The 21082-nt window shown below is 36.4% G+C and overlaps 1 protein-coding gene across 2 annotated transcripts in view; it reads right to left on the bottom strand.

Moving 5' to 3' along the window:
- The window catches only part of MEOX2 (mesenchyme homeobox 2), a 64227-nt gene that overhangs the window by 15600 nt on the left and 27545 nt on the right, over positions 1–21082 (bottom strand). The window lies entirely within an intron of this gene.

The raw sequence follows: 21082 nt of genomic DNA, 5'->3' as shown, positions 1-21082 counted from the left end.
GCTGCCTAATAATTTAACATGTATACTTGAGTTCTAAGTATGGTTAAACAGAGAAACTACTAAAAAATAGTGGTGAGTTGGTATATGTATATTGGAGCAATTCAAATGTTTAGCAACTGAATCATAAAAATCATAAGTATAGGTGGTGTGTATTCATCAGCCTTTTAATTCCAATTTCAGTTCAGTCTCCTTGAGGGCAACAGCAATGCTCTTCTCTTATTATTGTATAATACTTAGTCCAACATAGAATCTATAATCAAATTATGTTCATATAATTTAAAATATAAGCAGAGTCTACATTTTTTTTTTATGATATATGAGATAGACATAAGATGCACAACACCTAACATCAGCTATTCAAACCACAAATCATGAAATGCCACGTAGAATTAATGATTTAGATCCTATCATTCCATCTTTATTCCTAAGTATTTAACACATAATTTACATATAGTGTTTCATTTATCCACATAATTTACATATAGTGTTTCATTTATCCACATAATACCCCTGAGATGTAAATTAGAAGACATTCTTAATATACTGAAGAAGAGAATGTGTGTATGCAATGGAAATGAATTACATAAACCAAATGAATAGGTAATCATACCAGCTCTAGGAATTCATGTTAAATTTATCCTCAGTAAGATATCAATATAATCGAAATAAAGGCATGCTTTTGCTTTCTTGAAAATTATTTCAGTTTTGAGTTCTTTTTGAGCATGGACATGCAAAGAGTGATGACTTTGTCAGGTGGTAGTACAATGACCTCTTCTGTGAGCCCAAGTGATGGTTAAACAGAGGTTACAGAGAGTGACATTTTCACTTATTTTTAATTGACAAATGTAATAAATAGTGAGGCTTTACGAAGGATCTCGTCAGGCAACATTTGTTTCTTCATCTAATGATGCTTAAATACACTAAAGGCGGGGGGGGGGGGGGGGGGAAAGATTCCCCCCCTCCCCATGTTTTTCTTTTCTTTCTGGCTGGCTGGGGAAGTATAAATGAAGTCAGGAGAGCCCTGCATAATGAATGTCTACTAGACAAGGCCCTCTAATGTAAATAATTTTGTTTTGACTCTTACCAGAACCTAAGCTTGCCAGATGTGAAGTTTTCTAGGTCTAGTAGCAGCGGCAGCAGCAGCAATAGGTTTGCATCAAAGTTCTGGCACCCTGGCCATTACTTTTCCTCTGAGGGCTCACAGAGTGTGTTTCCCTGACTGGTGTCCTGGCACCGTCAGAAAGGCTTCAGAATTCACTGACCACGTTTCTGGGCTTGTCACGGGCTCCCCATCTTGGCGGAGCAGGCACGGCTGTAGGCAGAGCGGAAAGTGGTTTGTGGTGTGTCACACACAGGCTGACTTCACTTTATAGTAAGTCCCTGGGACCAGGTGAGTTACATAATAAATGATGTGTGAGCTCTCACGTAGGCCATGTTTACTTACTGACTTCCCAACGCCAACCTACCGGGCCCTAAGTGAAACCTACAGTCCAACACCATTTCTTTTAGCTACAGATCTGCCAACCTCTACGTCTTCTGGAGCACTTAGTTATTCTGGTATTGTGTGAGCAAAACTTCCCAATGGCTTTTTTTTTTTTTTTTTCTCTTTTAATTTAACTTTTCCACTGGCTCTTCTGGCAGGCTGCAAACTCAGAACACTCAGATAAGTCCCTCTCACAGGGATCCATGTTCTCACATGAATCAAAACAATTTTTGCCAATTTGGAGCCACATTCAGTCTGAAATCTGTGGCTGATTATTCATTACATGGGGACAATGCTCTTTTCCCTTCAGTAAAGCCACTTTGAAAACGGACACCAGAGCCAGAGCATTTTTTCTCATGAGCAGTTCAGTGTGAATGATTCATGGTTAACACATTCCCTTATATAAGCATGAATGAACAAATTCACATTGAGAAAACCCTATTAACTTGTATTTATTTTTGAAGCTGATTTTCTTGAACTTTTAGGACATTCAAAAGTACTTCAAAAGACCACACACACACACACACACACACACACACACACACACACACACACACACAAACACAAAAACACAGAACATTTGGGCCAATGCTTAGAACAGTCACATGGAGGGGATTTATACACATGCCCACTGTAACTTGAAATATACACAGGAGGTTTATACATCCAGTGACTAGATTTAAACAAAAGTCTGGCTATAATTCAACATTTAAATCCAAAAGCAACTTACTGAACGCCTGAAATCCAAACCAAAGTAGCTCATGACTGGCTAAAATGATGTAAACTGTGCACTTACATTTACAAAAATGACAAATGGAATAATTATGTACTAATTAACGTGACAAAGGGCGGGGGTGTGCTTAACTTCATTACTTAACAGAGAGAGAAGGTCAAGGTAGCTGAGGCTGCAGCAGTGTTAATTCTACGCACACATATCTTTGTCATTGTGATTCTGCTGTGGTTGTCACCCACGATACTCCCACTTTTTCCTTTCCCATTGAAAACATCTTCCTCGGAATTGCATTTCTGCACTTATATTTCCTATAATATTAAATTCAAAAAAATTCTCTGGCTTTTTTTTTTTCCTTACATTTTTCAAAACTCATCATTTGCTGACTCTGAGGCCTCTATTCCTATCTCCTGACTGGCTTTCCTAGGGTGCAAGAGGCTTTTGGCAAATCGCACATGAGCTTCCATCTGTTTCCCAGCTGTTTCAACTGAGGCAAAACTCCCTCAGTTTTCTTCACCCTCCCGTCTCCTATGCCAAATGGTAGGTGCTGAGGGGGAGATCTGGAAACTGCCTCCCCCTGTTCCCTACCACCATAAACAAAATGTCGTCATGTGCACAGTATATATTCCAGGGTAAAATATTACAATTGTTGTTTCCCGTCTCAGATACTTTAATGCACACGTGGGCGCACTCACTGCCTGGAGGAAATGTTGACTTATGGATTCAGGTAGAGTTGGCAGTCCCTGTACTTCCCTAACCTTTTGCTCCCTGGGACTATGCTAATGGAAGAAGTCTGCAATACTTCCGTGGAGGATAAAAATTGCCCCCCAAGGATTAGTTCTGTCTGCCATTTAGAACTTCTCCACATGTGACTTTTTATTTCCCCTCGTGCAAAAGGAAGCCAGAAGATAATGTTTTATTGAAGACAACGAATGTGAGGGTTTGTTCTGTGCCCTAGTGGCACAGAATGTTTTTGGGCGAAAGAGACATATTAAGGCATGATGGAGTATATTTTTGGCTACCCTGCGTAAACTTATTAACTTGTTTAAATGAAGGTCATAACTTACCTATGTCTGTAAAATATCAAAACGTAAAGGAATGTCTCTAGCGTAGACTAAAAATGAATACTTTCTCATATTCCCAAAGAAAGATGGAATGCTAAGCCAGTCTCTTTAGTCCTTTATAATTTCTTGTACTAACGTTTTGTAAGCTACTCAAAAATGATAGATATTCTGTTCTTATGAACAAAGCTGAACAAATAGTAGGTCTAGGAAGCTAATGATTACTTTTACATAGGTATAGGGACTGTGGATGGAGAAAAGGAAATTTATAGAATAATCTTACTGATGTTAGTAATTTTCACATTTAAAAGGGGAAATTGCCTTCCTTTGGGGAAATTTATCCAACTTGCCACCCCAGCTTCTTAACGAGGAGGCATTTCTGCCTCCTGAGATTTTTCTTTTTCAGAGTAAACAACTTTCCCAAGAGGTTCTTAAACCCTTTCAGCCTGATCCATTCTCCAGATTTGAGAACCACAGTCGCAGTGAACTACTACTATTATACTAGTGAATGCATCTAAAATACACTGATATGTGTGGGAAACATAGGATCGAAAACCACTATGCTAAATCTAGACTAGAAATTAGAACCAAAAGCATCCACTGTTTCTTATACCTTTAATATGAAAAAAGTACAGCTATGATTATAGTTTCTCTTATAAAGCTAATTCCAATTTTAAAGACAAAAAAGAAATTCTCAGTTTTTAGTAGTAATTTAGCAATAATAGGAGTAATAATCATAGTTGTAGTCAACATGCAAAAATCATTCTGCAGACTGGCCAGTGGCTGCCAATTGGTGGATGTACTCTTTCTCCTGCCAGCCTCCTGTTCACTGCCTTCTTGGTTATTCATGGGATGTGAAGGATGCTCTCAGGGATGAAAGCACTCAGATACATCCCAATTTAGTGAAATAAAATATATATTCATTTTTATTATATTTGTGTAGCCAATTGCATATTTTGAACAAATAATTTATAGAAGATACCCTGTTTGTTTCTGTTACTGACACTGAAGTGCCTATGCGGTGGGCTATATTGGAAGATTAACTATGTATAGCTAAACAAAGGGTATGTAATAGAATAGATACTATTAGGTAATAGTACATTTTAATTTGTCAATTTAACTTTTTCCCAAAAACATTTGAATTATTTTTTTTACAATTAATTCTTAAAGTGAGATTAATCAAAATTTAGTGTACTTGATTGTGTCAGTATTTAGTAAGAGCAAATATTACAGTTGGTAAATTACTACACAATTATGCCATACAAAGTAATGATATAAAGGGAAAGCATATTGGAGGCTTGAGATACTTTATTAAATCATCCACGCCTATATGCAGACATTCCCTCAAAGTTAATGATCTTTCCTGGCACTGCATTGCACTCCTGGAATAAACTCCAACTATATTTAATTTTAAAAAAATGCTTGTTAAAAATTTAAAGAATCCAAATACACACAAAATGAGAATACAAGGCCACATATTTGAGTCACACTTAGCATAGAGTTTGTTCTCAATTCCAGTTGAAAGTATCTACCACAAAAATGAAATAAAACACTTAGTACATGCTTTCTGTAAATGTAAACTTCTTTACTCTTGTTACACACTCTAAACTTAGAAACTGATTACAGATACCCAGAATTGACTTTTTGCCTCTTATTATCGATATATCCCAGAGAGAAAACATAAACTAAAGAAATATCATGGCCGTCCATCCAACAAAACAAGGTACACATAAATGCTTGGATTTTGCCTGAAAGCAATGGAATTCACAAGGATCACTATTTGCACCTCCAAGGGTTTCTGACATTCTTCTTGATCCTATTGGCTTGAAGAGCACACTCTCATCAGTGATCCCATCAAATGGCCTCTGTTCCTTTCTTACAATGCTTACCACATTCTGCCATACACTGATCCTTTACTTTCTCTGCTAGAATATGTGTTTGATACCAACTACAGTCCTCATTCAGTCAGTAATTGCCCTTAAGACAAGGGCACGAAAAGAATGCAAACCTCCACATGCACCCCTCCACATGCACCCCTCCTGCTTGGTTCTTATGTCAGCAAATGGTTGGAAGTTATATGATGATAGTAAATCCTTGAGAGGATGAGGAGGAAAAATCCCCCCCCCCCTCAGAAATCAGGGACAATAGGTAAGTTGGAAGTGGCCAGAAGAATTGTCATGTTTCTAATGTTCATCTGTCAACGGGGCAAAAAGGACTGCGACCTCTTGCTACATCAGAGGTCGTGAAGTGCCACAAAATGCATTACCTATTCTGCCAGCAGCTTGGTAAATTCCTTGGACATGTGCCAGGACAGCTTGCATTTATGCCATGGTGTGAGCTTTCTCTGGCAAGTCACCACAATGACAAGATGTTTTTTATAGCAGCAACTCATAAATTATTGAGTTTCTCATTTATCTTCATCTCTGCTTTGCTTCTTTGGATTCTAGACTCTAAGTAATTTAATATTAAGAAATTTGCCTTTCATATCCCCAATGCTGAACACCTAATTCTGAACTAATGTTGGATGCTTGATTTTCATTCTCTGGTCTTGGAATATGGTTGCAGTTATAACCCTAAGGGGCCTTGTTCTAAGAATGTAAGCAATCTTCAGCTTGGGTGGGGGGAGGGGGTGGAAAGAAAGAGAGAGAGAGAGAGAAAGCATAAGAAAATATTACTTTACTAGAGGCCCAGTGCACAAAATCTGTCCATGGTAAAGGGGAGTTGTCCCTCAGCCTGGCCTGCACCCTCTCTTAATCTGGGACTGCTGACTCCTAACTCCGTGCCTGCCTGCCTGACTGCCTAATCTCCCCTAACTGCTTGCCTGATGACCCCTAACCACTCTGCCTGCCTGCCTTGATCGCCCCTAACCACCTCTGCCTCATTTCCTGCTGCCATAGCTTCATTCAGAATGATGTCCAGAAGGTCATTCAGCTGTCCAGTCTAATTAGCATATTATACTTTTATTATTATAGATACTAATTTTTCAAAGCACGTTTACACATCTTTCATATATAAGTAATGGAAAGTGGGAACTGGTAGTATTATCTCTATTTTACATATGTAAAATAGAGGTAATTCTATTTTCACTCTCAGCAATATTGTCATTTTGGACTGGATAATTCTTGTACATTTATGTTCAGTGAAATATGAACTATTCAAGATAAATGGGTGGTGAAGGCTGTATTGGACACTATAGGATGTTTAACAACATTCCTGCCATCTACTCTCTAAATGCCTCCAGCCACCCCCTAGTGTTGCCAGATACAAGATTCCCAGTTTAACTCAAAATCTAGATAAACAATGAATAATATCCTATATAATAATGATATAATATGCAAATGGTCATTATGCCATGAAGCATAATTACCGACTGCGTAATGACCGGATTAGAGATCAGCAAGATGGTGAGACAGTGAGCTACAAGCTACAAGCAGGTGGCAGAAAGCTACAGGGGGCAGGGCAGCAAGCTATAAGTGGGGGTGGGAAGAGGGGAGGAGGGGAGCTACAGGAGGGTGGCAGCAAGCTACTGGTGGGCTACTAGCACACAGATTTGTATGCAGGGCTACTAGTTTTAGTATAAGTTTATACCAAATATTGCATGGAACATACTTATATTAAAATATTGAATTTCATCAGAAATTCTAATTTAACTGGTATCTATCTTTATATTGGTTAATCTGGCAACCCCATCCCAGCTATGATACTAAAAAATGTCTTTAGACATTACCAATATCCTTTAGGGGCAAAGTTATTCCCAGTAGAGAACTGCTGAATACAGATTGAGACAAGACATCAGTAACTCCAAGTTACACAACTCTGTAGGAATGACCAACTTGATTCAGAAGTTAGTTTGAACTTCTTATGTGTAAATAAACCACCTTTACACTACAGATAAGCCTTATCTCCTCCAGGTCAATCACTAGATTGTCTGAAGATTAAAATTGCTCAAGAAGTGTTTCTGTTAGTGATAATTGTGTTTCTACAATATATGAATGCACATAAGAGCCATAATTACATAATTATTTTATTAAATAGTGATTTATTTCATAGATATGGGTTTTATAACTTGAGCAGGTTTGTACAGAATAAATGACCTAGAGATCATTTATTTCTACTTGCTCTATCTATAACAATAAAGGTGTAATATGCTAATTAGACTGGACAACAGTCTAATTAGCATATTACACCTTATATAGATATATAGATGTTTCTCTCTATATATCCCTCTCTCTTCCTCTCTGTAAAAAAATCAATAAAATATATTTTAAAAAAGAAAGAATATGAAACTATAAATATGTACAACTGGGGGCACAACTGTTTCAGATATTTTTACTTGAATGTTTTAAGTGGTTTGATAATTTCTTGTAGTATGCTTTAAAAGTAATACATACAAAAATATAATAAAATATGGACAACCTTCTGGCTGAAGCCAGGGGTGTGAGGGCCGAGGTAAGCTGCTGCAGCTTCAAGGGCTGAGCACCTTGCATGAATTTTGTGCATTGGGCCTCTAGTTTATGGATAGAAAAAAAATGAGTCTCAGACTGACTAAAGTGCTCATCACAAGTCCCATACTGCTATGCAATGTTTCTAGGCCTCAAGTGTCATTCAATGATAGAAATAGACATACACACGTTTTCTAAACTCCCTGAATATCTTTACTTTTTTACAAAAGAAGGATTTGAGAAACATCCCCACTTAATTGTGATTCTAAATATTGCTATAAATGCTGAACTACTGAAACAGAATCGTTCATACACAATGTCAAATGCACAGATGTTAAGAGCATAATCTGTGACATTCACCCATTTATTTAACCATTAACTTATCTTTTCCTCATTTTAACACAGAGTGAAGGGCGTTAAATTGAGTAAACAATTTAGTACAGTACTTATATATTGTGAGCAGTCAATAATCAACTGTAAGTTCTAGTCATTATTTGGGGAGGATGGTGGTCTAAGGACCACAGTAATTAAAAATGATAGATATGATAAACAAAAACTCATATACATAGACAAATGTATGGTGGTTACCTGAGGGAAGGGACTGGGGGAATCATAAAGGGTAAAAGGGGGCGAACATATGGTGATGGATGAAGATTTGATTTTGGGTGGTAGGCACACAACACAATATACAGATGCTGTATTACACAATTATACACTTGAAACCTATATTATTTTATTAACCAATGTGACCCCAATAAATGTAATAAAAAAAAAATGTGGCTGAAACCGGTTTGGCTCAGTGGATAGAGCATCAGCCTGCGGACTGAAAGGTCCCAGGTTCGATTCCAGTCAAGGACATGTACCTTGGTTGCAGGCACATCCCCAGTAGGGGGTGTGCAGGAGGCAGCTGATTGATGATTCTCTCTCATTGATGTTTCTCTCTATATATCCCTCTCTCTTCCTCTCTGTAAAAAATCAATAAAATATATTTTAAAAAAGAAAGAATATGAAACTATAAATATGTACAACTGGGGGCACAACTGTTTCAGATATTTTTACTTGAATGTTTTAAGTGGTTTGATAATTTCTTGTAGTATGCTTTAAAAGTAATACATACAAAAATATAATAAAATATCCTGAAACTGCAACAAGAAAATGATAGATTTGACAAAATCAGGAGTTAGAAAGTATTTCTTTAAGTGGAGGAAAATTTTGTTCTGAAAACAGAACTCAACTTAAAACCAAGGACTTTAAAATTTACACAGTCACTGGCAAACTATTTTACATTCAAAATTCGTGAATCTCTGAAAGGATCTGTGTGTTGTTTCTGGCTAGTCCACAAATGAAGCTGAAACTTTAATTATGATTTTCCAATGAAACTGTGGAGGTGACACTTTACAAGGCCTGGTGGGATCAATGTATGAATTTTTGTTTCCTCTGAAAGTTTTATTGGGAAATTTGATGAAACTTAACCAAACCTGGCACACCAATAAACTGGAGTCAGATAGTGTGCGTCCGTGAGTGTTTCTTTTTCTCTAAAGAATCCTGGTGGCCAGATCTATAAATTTAGGTAAACAGGAGTCACATTCTTTTCGATATTAGAGTATACAAAATGTTTTTACTAACACTCTTGCCTGGGTTAAAAAATCAGATCAGAAGTATTTAATAAACAACAATTATAAACCCACTGTCTTAAATACTTTGTTATTTGTTTCCTTGGAAATACTGTCTGCTTATAACTTGCTAGAGGGTTTAAAAAGTAAGTAATTTAGATATTCTTTAACGTTAGAAGTAATCATCTTGGAAGATTAATAGCAAATGACTTATACGTTGATTTTGTTTTAACTTTACAGTATAAAAGACAATCTATTAAAATGATAAATAATACATAACTAATACAATAAAAAGAACTGAAAAATCCCAACCAACTTGGGTTCCTGCCCATGCATCAAGCAGAAATTAAATGCCTTTTGATTGCTGCTGGTAGTATTAAATGCTCCGTGATCTACTTTTCTCTACTGCAGCAGTACTGGCAAGAAGGGAAACAGACAGAGGGTGCCTGAGGAAAATATGTTGACCATAATAAGATGAATAAGAAATTTTGATGGATCTCCAATAGTATATTATCATCATTGTCTTTATCTCTATTATTACTGATTTTGAGTTGGGGAAAAAATTGCAATGTAATTTATTTGGAGAAAATCTGAAATGAGATCTTAGTCACGACCCATAGGTTGAGAATCGCTAGCAGGGTCACCTAAGACCATCGGAAAACACAGATATTTGCATTATGATTCATAACAGTGGCAAAATTACAGTTATGAAGTAGCAATGAAAATAATTTTGGGGTTGGGGGTCACCACAACATGAGGAACTGTATTAAAGGGTCGTGGCATTAGAAAAGTTGAGAACCACTGGTATAGGAGAACATATTTGTAAATAAAACATCTGAAAAGGGGTTTCTAAAATATATAAAGAATATAGACAACTTAACACCAGGAAGACAAACAATTCAATTAAAAGGGCAAAGGACCTGAAAAGCCACTTCGCCAAAGAGGATATACAGATGGCCAAGAAACATATGAAAAAATGCTCAAGATCACTAATCATCAGGGAAATGCAAATTAAAACCACAGTGAACTATCACCTCACATCTTTCAGAATAACTACAATACTATCAATAAGTCAACAAACAACAGTACTGACAAAGATGTGAAGAAAAGGGAATCTTAGTGCATTGTTGGTGAGAATGCAGACTGGTACAGCCACTGTGGAAAATATTGTGTATTTTCCTTCAAAAATTAAAAATGGAACTGCATTTTGACCCATCAATCCCACTTCTGGGAATATATTCTAAGAATCACAAAATACCAATTTGAAACCCTATGTCCATTGCAGCGTTAAGATCTGGAAACAGCCCAAGTGCCCATCTATAAATGAGTAGATAAAAAAGCTGTGGTACATTTACACAATGGAATGCTACATGGCCATAAAAAAAGAATGGAATCTTTACCTTTTGCAACAACATGGATGGATCTGGAGAGTATTATGCTAAGGGAAATAAGCCAGTCCGAGAAAGAGATACAGCATATGATCTCACTTATATGTAGAATCTAATGAACAAAATAAACTGATGAACAAACTAAAAACAAAGGAACAGACTGACAGCTGAGTGAATGGCGGAGGAGATGGATAAAAGAAGGTGAAGGGATTAGCTAAAGATCATTTATGCATAACCCACAGACATAGACAACAGTGTGGTGATGGCCAGAGGGGGCTAGGTGGGGGTGGGCAAAGGGGTGGAAAATGGGGATATCTATAATAGTGTCAACAATAAAAATAAAGTTAATTTTTATTTTTTATTTTAGAGGATGATAATCTATGTTTTTGTTTAACTACTTTATGAGAAAAGCCTGAATACTATTACTATTACTCTATTTCACTGGGGAGGGGGAGCAATTATAGAAAGATATATATGTATATTTGCATGAAATAGACCCTAATTACCCATGAATCCTTACTTTAATCCCATATACTGTATTGTATAAAACATTCTGTATAAAGCATTGAGAATTGCCTACAATCTAAAAAGTTTCTAAGACATTCTTTTGAAGGTCTTAAGTGCAATTACACATTTGATATAGAATCATAAGAACTTAAATTCATTTATTATCTATGCATTTGTAATATTTTAAGGCTAATTTGAATGTAACATTAAAGGAATTACATGAAGAAAATAATTTTAATTGAATAAAAAGTATAATTGAAAATAAAAATACAATAATTACTTTTACATTAGTTTACTATATATATATAATAAATGTCTTCTACACCTATTTTTAATCTCTACCAAGATAGCATATGAACGTATAGAGTTGAGTTGATGAGAAAGTTAAGCTTTCATCTAGGTCTTGCAGACAATTCATGGGTTATAATTTTATATCGAATAGAGGCATTCCATCAAAACTCACAATTTAATATTTTTCACATCATACAGCACAGCTTCAAAAGCTCATGAGGCACATATATTAAATAGCATTCAGTGTTCCACTATATACTGTGGAGGGAAAGGGGCTTAAATATCAAAAGTTTTTGCTGTACATGCCACCTATGGGTTAACACCTGTGTTGTACAAAAGAAGAATACAACTTACTCTCCAAATGTAAGTTTACAACACACACAAAGTATTTCCTCTGCTTATCTTGCAATAGTTTTTAATCAATGTGGAAAATCCTAACGATAGCATATAAATTTTTTAAATTTGAATTGATTAACCAAATTGTGGTTATAATTAGAGTTGTATATGTTTTATAGCTTTACATATTGTTTATATCTTTTACACAATTTGACAAGAAGAATGATTTAGGGAAAGTAGCAGGAGCTTGGAAGCTAGACAAGCTTTGTTGGAAATGCATTGTTGCGACTTACTACTAACTGTGTGGTCTTTTGAAATTCAGATTCCCCATTTATAGAATTCACACATGATTGTTATAAGAGGAAAGTTTGGGAATTTAAAGTGCATATATCTGAAATGTAGTACCAATTCAATAATAACACCTATTACTAATAATATTATTAAACTTAAAATATATCATGAATAAGATTTAATTAACTGAAATTTTTACTAAATTTACTAGCATTTTAATTTTATTTGAATCATTAACTGTCACTTCACACCTAGTATTTAGTGAAATACATCTTGACTTTTAAAAAAAATAAAATTGATTTTAGAAAGGAGGTGATTATATTTTCTAGCTCTTTCTACCAATACATATTTAAAAAGATCCAGCTGTGCTCATAATTTTTTTTGGCCAATCAACAAGGTTTAATTATGTTTCCTTTTAAAAAATATATGGGCTTTACAAGTCTGTATGATTTTATTTCTTTCATATTTTCTTTTATAGCTTTGCTACTAAAAAGTGGAGTAAAATTAAAGCATACTTTTTTCCTGGTTGTAATTAAGTGCAATGCCAACATAAGAAGTGTATGTATGTTTGTATGTGTGTGAGTACCTAATTTTTTATATTCTAAACACTTAAAATATTTTATTTAGTCATTTTCACATAGGTATTTTGTCAACACTCCTAGACTTCAAAAATTTCAATCATGTATGCAATATTTTTATTTTCTTTTGAATATTTTAGAATGAATTATACCCAGTTATGAACTGGTAGGAGGGGAGAAATGATCTGGTTTGTATATTATAATTTGCCACTTTGATGGAAATATTCTTACCACCGCGAATTTCAAGTCACTAAGTTAAGATAATGTCAACTACTCTCAAACTTACAATTGGCTCTCTTGGTCTACAAACTGGTCCCAGCACACCCCTGCAATACCCTACTTTTTCACAAAGTAAATTCTGTTATTCAGAAGCTATCATTACATCATGGATAACAATTTCTACAGTGATTTCCTCCTGAAAAAGAAGGATTAGGTTAAGAGAGTGAAAATTACTTTAATGATTACTTAAAGCAATATTCTAAAGTTCAACTCTAGAATGACACCATCTTTCTATGATTCTTGAATAACCCTTCTTGCTTGCCTGATTTAACAATCAATTCACCAAAATGGGTAAAGAGACTATGTTCATGCCACTGTGTGCACAGAAAAGGTGAAAAGTTGCTAGAAATAAGTGAAAAGGCTTTTTAAAGCATATGCAATAGATAGTAAACTGCCATTGCTAATCCTAGATTATCAGGGTATCCAGCAATGATTTGCCTCATCTCTGTGTTTTGTTATTTAAATGAAATAATAGCCCTTTCAAGCATAAAACACAGAAGAAAGATCTCAAGAAGAAAAGGACGACCTTTCAATATCCAAACATCAAAAACTAAACAGCCCTCAGTGGTTTGGTCAAAGAGTCCTGGGTTACATTTTGGTCAAGGGCATGTACCTTGGTTGAAGGCTCCTCCCCAACCTGGGCACTGGTCAGGGCTCATGGCAGGAGGCAATCAGTGGATGTTTCTCTCACACTGATGTTTCTCTGTCTTTCCCTCTCTCTTCACCTCTGCCTAAAAAGCTATGGAAAAATATCCTCAGGTGAGGATTAACAACAATTACCACCACCCCCCCCCCCAAAAAAAAAAAAAAAGAAAAGAAGGAAGGAAGGAAGGAAGGAAGGGAAGAAGGAAGGAAGGAAGAAAGGAAAGAAAGAGGAAATTAAATGTGTAGATAGAAATGTCTCATACCAGTGAAAAGAAAGTCCAAATTTTCTACAACTGCAATATTTTTCTTTTTAGATGGATATTGGAATTATATACTCCCGAATTTCTACATATAAATTACTTAAAGAAGTTAAAGAAAAATGACAATAGAATACCTAAATTATTAGCATTGTCAATGAAAAAAAAGACATTTCTCACAGTCTTTTTTGTTTGTTTGTTTGTTTGTTTTGTTTAAAATATACATTTTTTATTGATTTCAGAGAGAAAGGGAGCAGTAGAGAGAAATAGAAACATCAATGATGAGAGAGAATCATTGATTGACTGCCTTCTGCATGATCCACATCAGGGATTGAGCTCGCAACCCGAGCAATATGCCCTGACTGGGAATCAAACTGTGACCTCCAGGTTCATAGGTCAATGCTCAATCTCCAAGCCAAACCAGCTGGACACACAGTGGCTTGACTATTATGCTATTTTAAGTACAATACACGAAGTACTTGGTTTCTTGAAAGAATTAGCTTACAAATTCTAAACAGAAGAAAAATTAGTACAGAAGCATAAACCTTGTATTCTGAGTGAATGAGTATTTTTTGTGTGTGTCACATGAATTTTGTGTCCCATGCATTTAAGTGCATGCTGTGTTCATGTACTTGTGGCAATGTTAAGGAGACCTTTTCCTGTTTTTAAGGTTATGTTTAATTACAATGTCAAAGGGACACTTCCAGAATGGGCATGTACTATGAAATATTGAAAATTATAAAGAATGTGTTTATGATTAAGCTCCACCCACAATAGTAGCCATGCAATAAATGTTCACTTATTTATACTAAAACACTAAGTTTTTTGGTATAGCTCTGGAAATGAAAATGGCAACAGATAAGGCATAAAAACCTCAGTGCTCATCCCTGTTCATTTATATAATAACTAAAGGCCCTGTGCACAAAACTTGTGCAAGAGTAGGCCTCCCTTTCCCTGGCTGCTGGCCCTGGCTTCCCGCTGGCACCCGGGGACTGGGATTCCCTTTGGCTGCTGGCACCCAGGACCACGACTTCCCTCACAGAGGGAGGCCCGCCCACCTGCCACAGCCCACTGGTTGGTGGCCTGGGCTTCCCTCTTTGGGGCGATTGTGGAGCCCCCTACATTGATCGGCCTGCTGGCCAGTGGTCTGGGCCTCCCTCTATGGGGTGATGGCCCAGCCCCCAACCAATTGCATTGCACCCGCCTTGGCTGGCCTGGCGCCAGTGAGTGTTATAGCACGGTCCCGGATGGTCTTTCCGCTGATGGCTGTTTGGTTGATTTGCATATTATGCTTTTATTATATAGGATTGTCAACCCTCTCTAGTCAGTTTACTGCTACTGTCATAGTGTCATTGATTTCTTAAATAGACAAGTGAGGTAATATATATGAAAATCCTTTATAAACTTGCCCATAAATAAATGCAGGGCTTTACCTGAGACAGTTCCTATAGCATTTTTAATATATATTTTCACAACATAATTGTACTTTTTTCTCCCCAAACCTCAGATAAGGTAACATGGGCCTTCTATTATCACCCCTCTACTATACCACCTATACATTCGCCTCTTTCTATTCTGGAAATATACATTTCCCAACTAGAGAAAAGATTAGCTCTATGACATAGAAACATTTTGAACTTGAGTTTTATAAAGTATGTCAAACATGGCGAAATCTATGATATTAAAGATTTGGCTACTGGAAATACTGTATGAAAATATTTATTATATTACAAACAGAGCTCTATCATACTCTTAGCTATAAGGCAATGCCTTATTAAAAGAAAGTTTTCATAGTGAAAAGAGAAGGCTCTATAATTCATGATTATATTTAATTAAAAAACTTGAGAAGAGCTCTAGAATTTTTCATTTAACCAAATGACACTGACGTAAAATTAATACTCAAGAGTATGAAAAAGTGATGATTTAGTGAGTCTGTGTTAACCCTCCGCTATAATATAAAAATTGCTTTTAATAAGTATTTTCTCTTTATTGATAACTCATTATAAGCAAGATACTATATTAAATGTTTTATGCATACGTCAAAATACAATCGCAACATTAAATGCAATTTATATGTAATATTATTCACTAATTCTATTGTTTACATAGATGGGCATACACACCAAGAAACTAATATAGTAACAAATATATTTATTATGTAAAAACAAACCATAGTAAAGCTTATACCTTATCTAATGTTAATAAATAAGACTCAAATATTAGAAAAATTCCTTAAGTTAGGTATTTTAATAATTCCTTAGGAAGAAAATTTTATTAGCATAATTCCTGAAAGTGATTATGTACTAAAATATTAACTGAGGTTTCTGTTGAGAAAAAAAATTTATCATGCAATTCACACAAACGGATCTTATTATACTTAAAACAAAAAAACAAAAAACCAAATAGGGAGGATCCAAGATGGCTGCGCCCAGGTGAACACCTAGCCACAGCAGCACACAACAATTTCAATAAAATACAACTAAAATATAAAACTGACACTGCCCAGAACTATAGGAAGGTTGACTGATTGGAAATTCTACAGCGAGAAGCAAGGAGAAAACCAGAAGGAGGCGCGGAGGAGCTGGAAAAGCCCAAGGTACGGAGACGCGGTGCGCGGAGAGGACGGAGCCAGAGAGGAGGGAGGCCGAGTGCCTGGTGGGCGTTCCCTAGGGGAAAGGAGATAAAACTCGGACTGTGCTGGGCCCCCGACTGCTCTGAACCCCAGTTCTGGGCCATACCCCGGGTACTCAGGCTCAGCCATAGGGAGCCGGGCTGTAAGGTGGAACCCCGGGGAGAGGTGAAAGGAGGTCCAGGCGGCGCGCACATTGTGCGCAGAGAAGGGACAGTCGGCTGTGACCCGGGATCGCCCTGACGGGAAGGAGACTGGGGCTCCAGACTGCTCTGAACGCCACCTCCAACTCCACTTCCAACTGAACTGAACCCCAATTCCGGGCTCATTGTGGGAGAGCATAGACTGTTTGGCAGCAGGCGAAAATCAAGGGCACCTTTCTCTCAGAGGCACCGGCAGGGAGCACTGAAGGACCCGCATAGGGTGGGGCTGACGGAAACCAAAGCTGCAGGCTCCACCCTGAAACCCCGTCCCATCTGTAACTGCGAAATCAGACAACAAAATAGATCACAAACGAAAGAAATGGAGGACAAAAAGCGTCTGGATATAGAGTTCAAATCTACGCTTTTAAGGTTTTTCAAGAATTTCCTAGAAAAGATGGATAAGACCTATGAGGATATGAAAAGAGATCAACTAGAATTAATAAGGAGTCATCAAGAAATGATAAGGGATCAATAAGAAATAAAGAAGACATTGTCTAAAATAAAAAAAAATATTTTACAGAGTCCTAAAAACAGAAGGGAAGATCGCAAGAATCAAGTCAAAGATTTGGAACATAAAGAGCCAGAAGACACTCCTCCACAGAAGCTAGAAGGCAAGAGAATCCAGAAAATTGAAGATAATGTAAGAAACCTCTGGGACAACTTCAAGCGAACCAACATCGAATTATGGGGGTCCCAGATGAGAGAGAGCAAGATATCGAAAACATACTGAAAGAAATAGTAAGAGAAAACTTCCCCCACCTGGTGAAAGAATTAGACTTACAAGTCCAGGAAGTGCACAGAACTCCAAACAAAAGGAATCCAAAGAGGACCACACCAAGACACATCATAATTAAAATTCCAAGAGCAAAAGACAAAGAGAGAATATTAAAAGAAGCAAGAGCAAAGAAGGTAGTTACCTATAAAGGAGCACCTATACGATTGTCAGCTGACTTTTCAACAGAAACCATGCAGGCCAGAAGGGAATGGCAAGAAATATTCAAGGTGATGAATAGTAAGAACCTACAGCCAAAGATAATCTATCCAGCAAAGCTATCACTCAGAATCGAAGGTCAAATAAAGAGCTTCACTAATAAACAAAAGCTAAAGGAGTTCATCATCACCAAACCAGAATTATATGAATTGCTGAAGGGGGTTCTTTCGGAAGAGAAAGTAAATAAAGATAAAAATTGTGAACAACAAATACGTAACTATCAACAAGTGAATCTAAAAACCAAGAAAATTAAAAAAAAAAATCTGATGAACAATAGTAACTGTTGAATATAATAGAATCAGAGGTATGGAAGGGGAGTGAACTGACGATTCTTAGGGAAAAGGGGAGAGGGGGGCATGGGGAGAGACTGAACATAAACTGTGCACCTATGGATGAGGACAATGGTGAGAGGGGAAAGGGCAGAGGGCGGGGTGGGAACCTGGTGGAGGAGAGCAATGGTGGGGGGGGAAAAAGGAACATCTGTAATAATATGAACAATAAAAACTTATTAAAAATTATATATATATATATATATATATATATATATATATATATATATATATATAAAATGCTTGTTGTAAGAATATCATCATTGCTTATTTTTACCAATAACCCACCATAGTAGCATATCATTGTGTTCTCTGTGCTTTCTACATTAAAATGGTAAGACATTTCCAGACATATGGCTCAAAGATATGAGTAAATTCTGTAAATTTAGTAAATTCTGTAGCTAAGTTCATCAAGTATTAAGACTCTGCTTATTTTGAAAAAAGTCTACTTTTATTGTTCAATTTCTTTGTCTTCTTATATTATGCTATTTCCTTTTCTAACCAATTTGTATGCATTAACATAAAGAAATCTCAGGGATCATAATCTAGGTTCTAAAATGTAAATAAAGACAGGAAGCTCGATTTTATGGAACATGAAACTAAAGATGTTCTGAATAGTAATTGTATACTAGTGGCAAATCTACATGACTAATATTTTACAATTGTTTGTAATAGCCAACAACAACAAACCACAAAAAGTGTATTATTGAAATTTTTCTAAAATTATTGTAATATAATTTCTCATTTAAAAAGATAACCATTTAGTGAAACAATAGGACTTTTAAAATTTAATTAAGTTAGAAAAGCACTCACTTTTTCTAAAATTACCATGTGTGCACTAGCTCATCTTCTTACAAAGGCATGATTTCAGAATGCTCCTTTATTTTTAAACTCAATTTACAAACTCAAATAATGGAAACATAATAATCTCAAAAAATTTTCTTATCCATTCACCGAAGTTGAAAAATCTGGCCTTTATACCATTACATGGTGACCTTATCATGCTAGAGATTGTCCCATAGCACACAAATTCATCCCATGACATGTGTTTATTAATTAAATTGATACATATTGAAAAAAAAAGAATAGGCAAAGTTTGCCTCTTCTATATTTAAAAGTCTTTAGAATTCAATGTACTATTTGCTTCTCTAATGTACTATTTGTTATCATCCTTAGCTATATGTATAAATTGTTCACATATTAAGCACAGCTATTTTAAAACATTAGTAGCATTGTTTAATTGAATAACAGGACAATTTTGAATCTTATAATCATGATATGGGGAACTGCTTTTTTTCCCTTTAAATATGCAACCAACTACAGATAAAAAAATAATTTAACCTGTTGTGCATGAGTTTAAAAAAAAAGGAAGTGAAGATCACATCACACAATAAGTAAGTGACAGATTTCATTGGGAAGGGTTAAGATGGTGCTCCTTTTGGAAGCCGTATGATACTGCTGGGACATAGAGGAAAGGGTAAGAGGCCAGAGAAGGGGATCTGGGTCCTTTATTGTTACCATTAAAGTCTTACATAAAACTGTCTCCACAATCCATAAAAATGCCATGGTGCTTCAGGAAAAATAGAGACCTGAGACAATAGTTTATTTTGGCAGAAACTAAGGTTCCAGGACTGAAGGGTTGCTGCCAGAAATAGGAACCAGCTTTCAGAAAAATGTCACTGGACTAGAATGCAGTGCATGTGCCATAGCATTAATACACTGGTGCTTCGGGATCTGAATCAAGGGTCCTTTGTTAAGAACCTTGTGACATAATTAATCATCAAGAAGAAGTACTAGGAAAGAGGTCTGAGGGTGGAGTCTAGCTACCCAGAGAATTCCCTTTTTCTCTGGCACCCACTTGCCAGTGCAGCCACAAAACAGGAGCAGAAATGTCTCTCTGTAAATTATTAACAGTAGCTGATTTATATGAAATTAAGCTGTTCACTAGCTAAGTCATAGTTGATATGGGTTTTTGGGAGGCCCTCCCACAACCTCCTGAATGACCTAAGCAAGTCACCATCTCTTTGGGCTTCCTCATCTTTTCCCTATACTCTTCCCTCTCAAAATGGGGAATGGGGGGGGGGGGGGGGGAGAAGGAGGCTTGTTTCTCTGTTTTCCATGACCCACATGGAAAACGACAGGTTCCTGAGTGGAGGAGCTGGGGATTAAGAAATTAAAGAGAAAGAAAAAAAGAGACCAAGATGCAGAAATAGATTTAAGCTGGGGTCCAGGTGGGGGGCTGCCACTCTGATGGAGAGACAGTCAACCACCCACCACAGACAACATAGGGCATTTATTTATTTCCTAAGGGGGGTTTAAGGTCAAACAAGTTTTGGGTGAGCCCAGGTCCTATTCAATATTCCTGGGTTTTAGCATATCAAGACCTGGGTAAGTCAAGGTCCTATTTGTTCCTCATTCCAAGCACAAGGATAAAGATAAAAAATCAGTACTGATAACAGTCTCCCACTTTTGGGGAAACATATTCCCAGGGTGTGGCTCTGTCTACACTTTGAGTTCAGCTGATGATAATTAAAGGTCATCCAGGTGCATTCCCAAGGAGCCCTCTACTGGGAATTGAAGGTCTGTGCTTAATCTGCTTATCTTCTATAAAGAATTCCCACATCTTAACAGTTCACCATTTTCAAGGTGTCAATTGCCATATGAATTCCACTCAATAAATATTTATTGAAGAGGTACAAACAAAGTAACAAATTTGGTAAGTAATTTATCATCTAACTTCATTAAGGAAATTATAAAAATAGCATGTATGTGCCTGTGTAAAGATGTCAGGGAAAGGATTTCTTTTAAATTAAATAAACCACTCGGACAATAAAATAATAAGCTTCGTGCCAGAAGAAAGATAAAACACCTTTGGATAATTAAAGTAGAAAAAAATCACATGAAATTTAGAAATCATGAAAAGTTTCATAAATAGATTACAGTTATATAATTTCTTATAGAAGAGAAAGAGCTTATACAATGGGAGGCAGCAGAAGAGGACTTCTCAGGCTGACAAGTGGGTGCAGAAA

This window comes from Pipistrellus kuhlii, unplaced genomic scaffold, assembly GCF_014108245.1.
Source record: "Pipistrellus kuhlii isolate mPipKuh1 unplaced genomic scaffold, mPipKuh1.p scaffold_m20_p_10, whole genome shotgun sequence".
NCBI classification, from domain to species: domain Eukaryota; kingdom Metazoa; phylum Chordata; class Mammalia; order Chiroptera; family Vespertilionidae; genus Pipistrellus; species Pipistrellus kuhlii.
The sequence above is the reverse complement of the archived record's forward strand: the minus strand, read 5'-3'. Positions and strand labels throughout refer to the sequence as shown.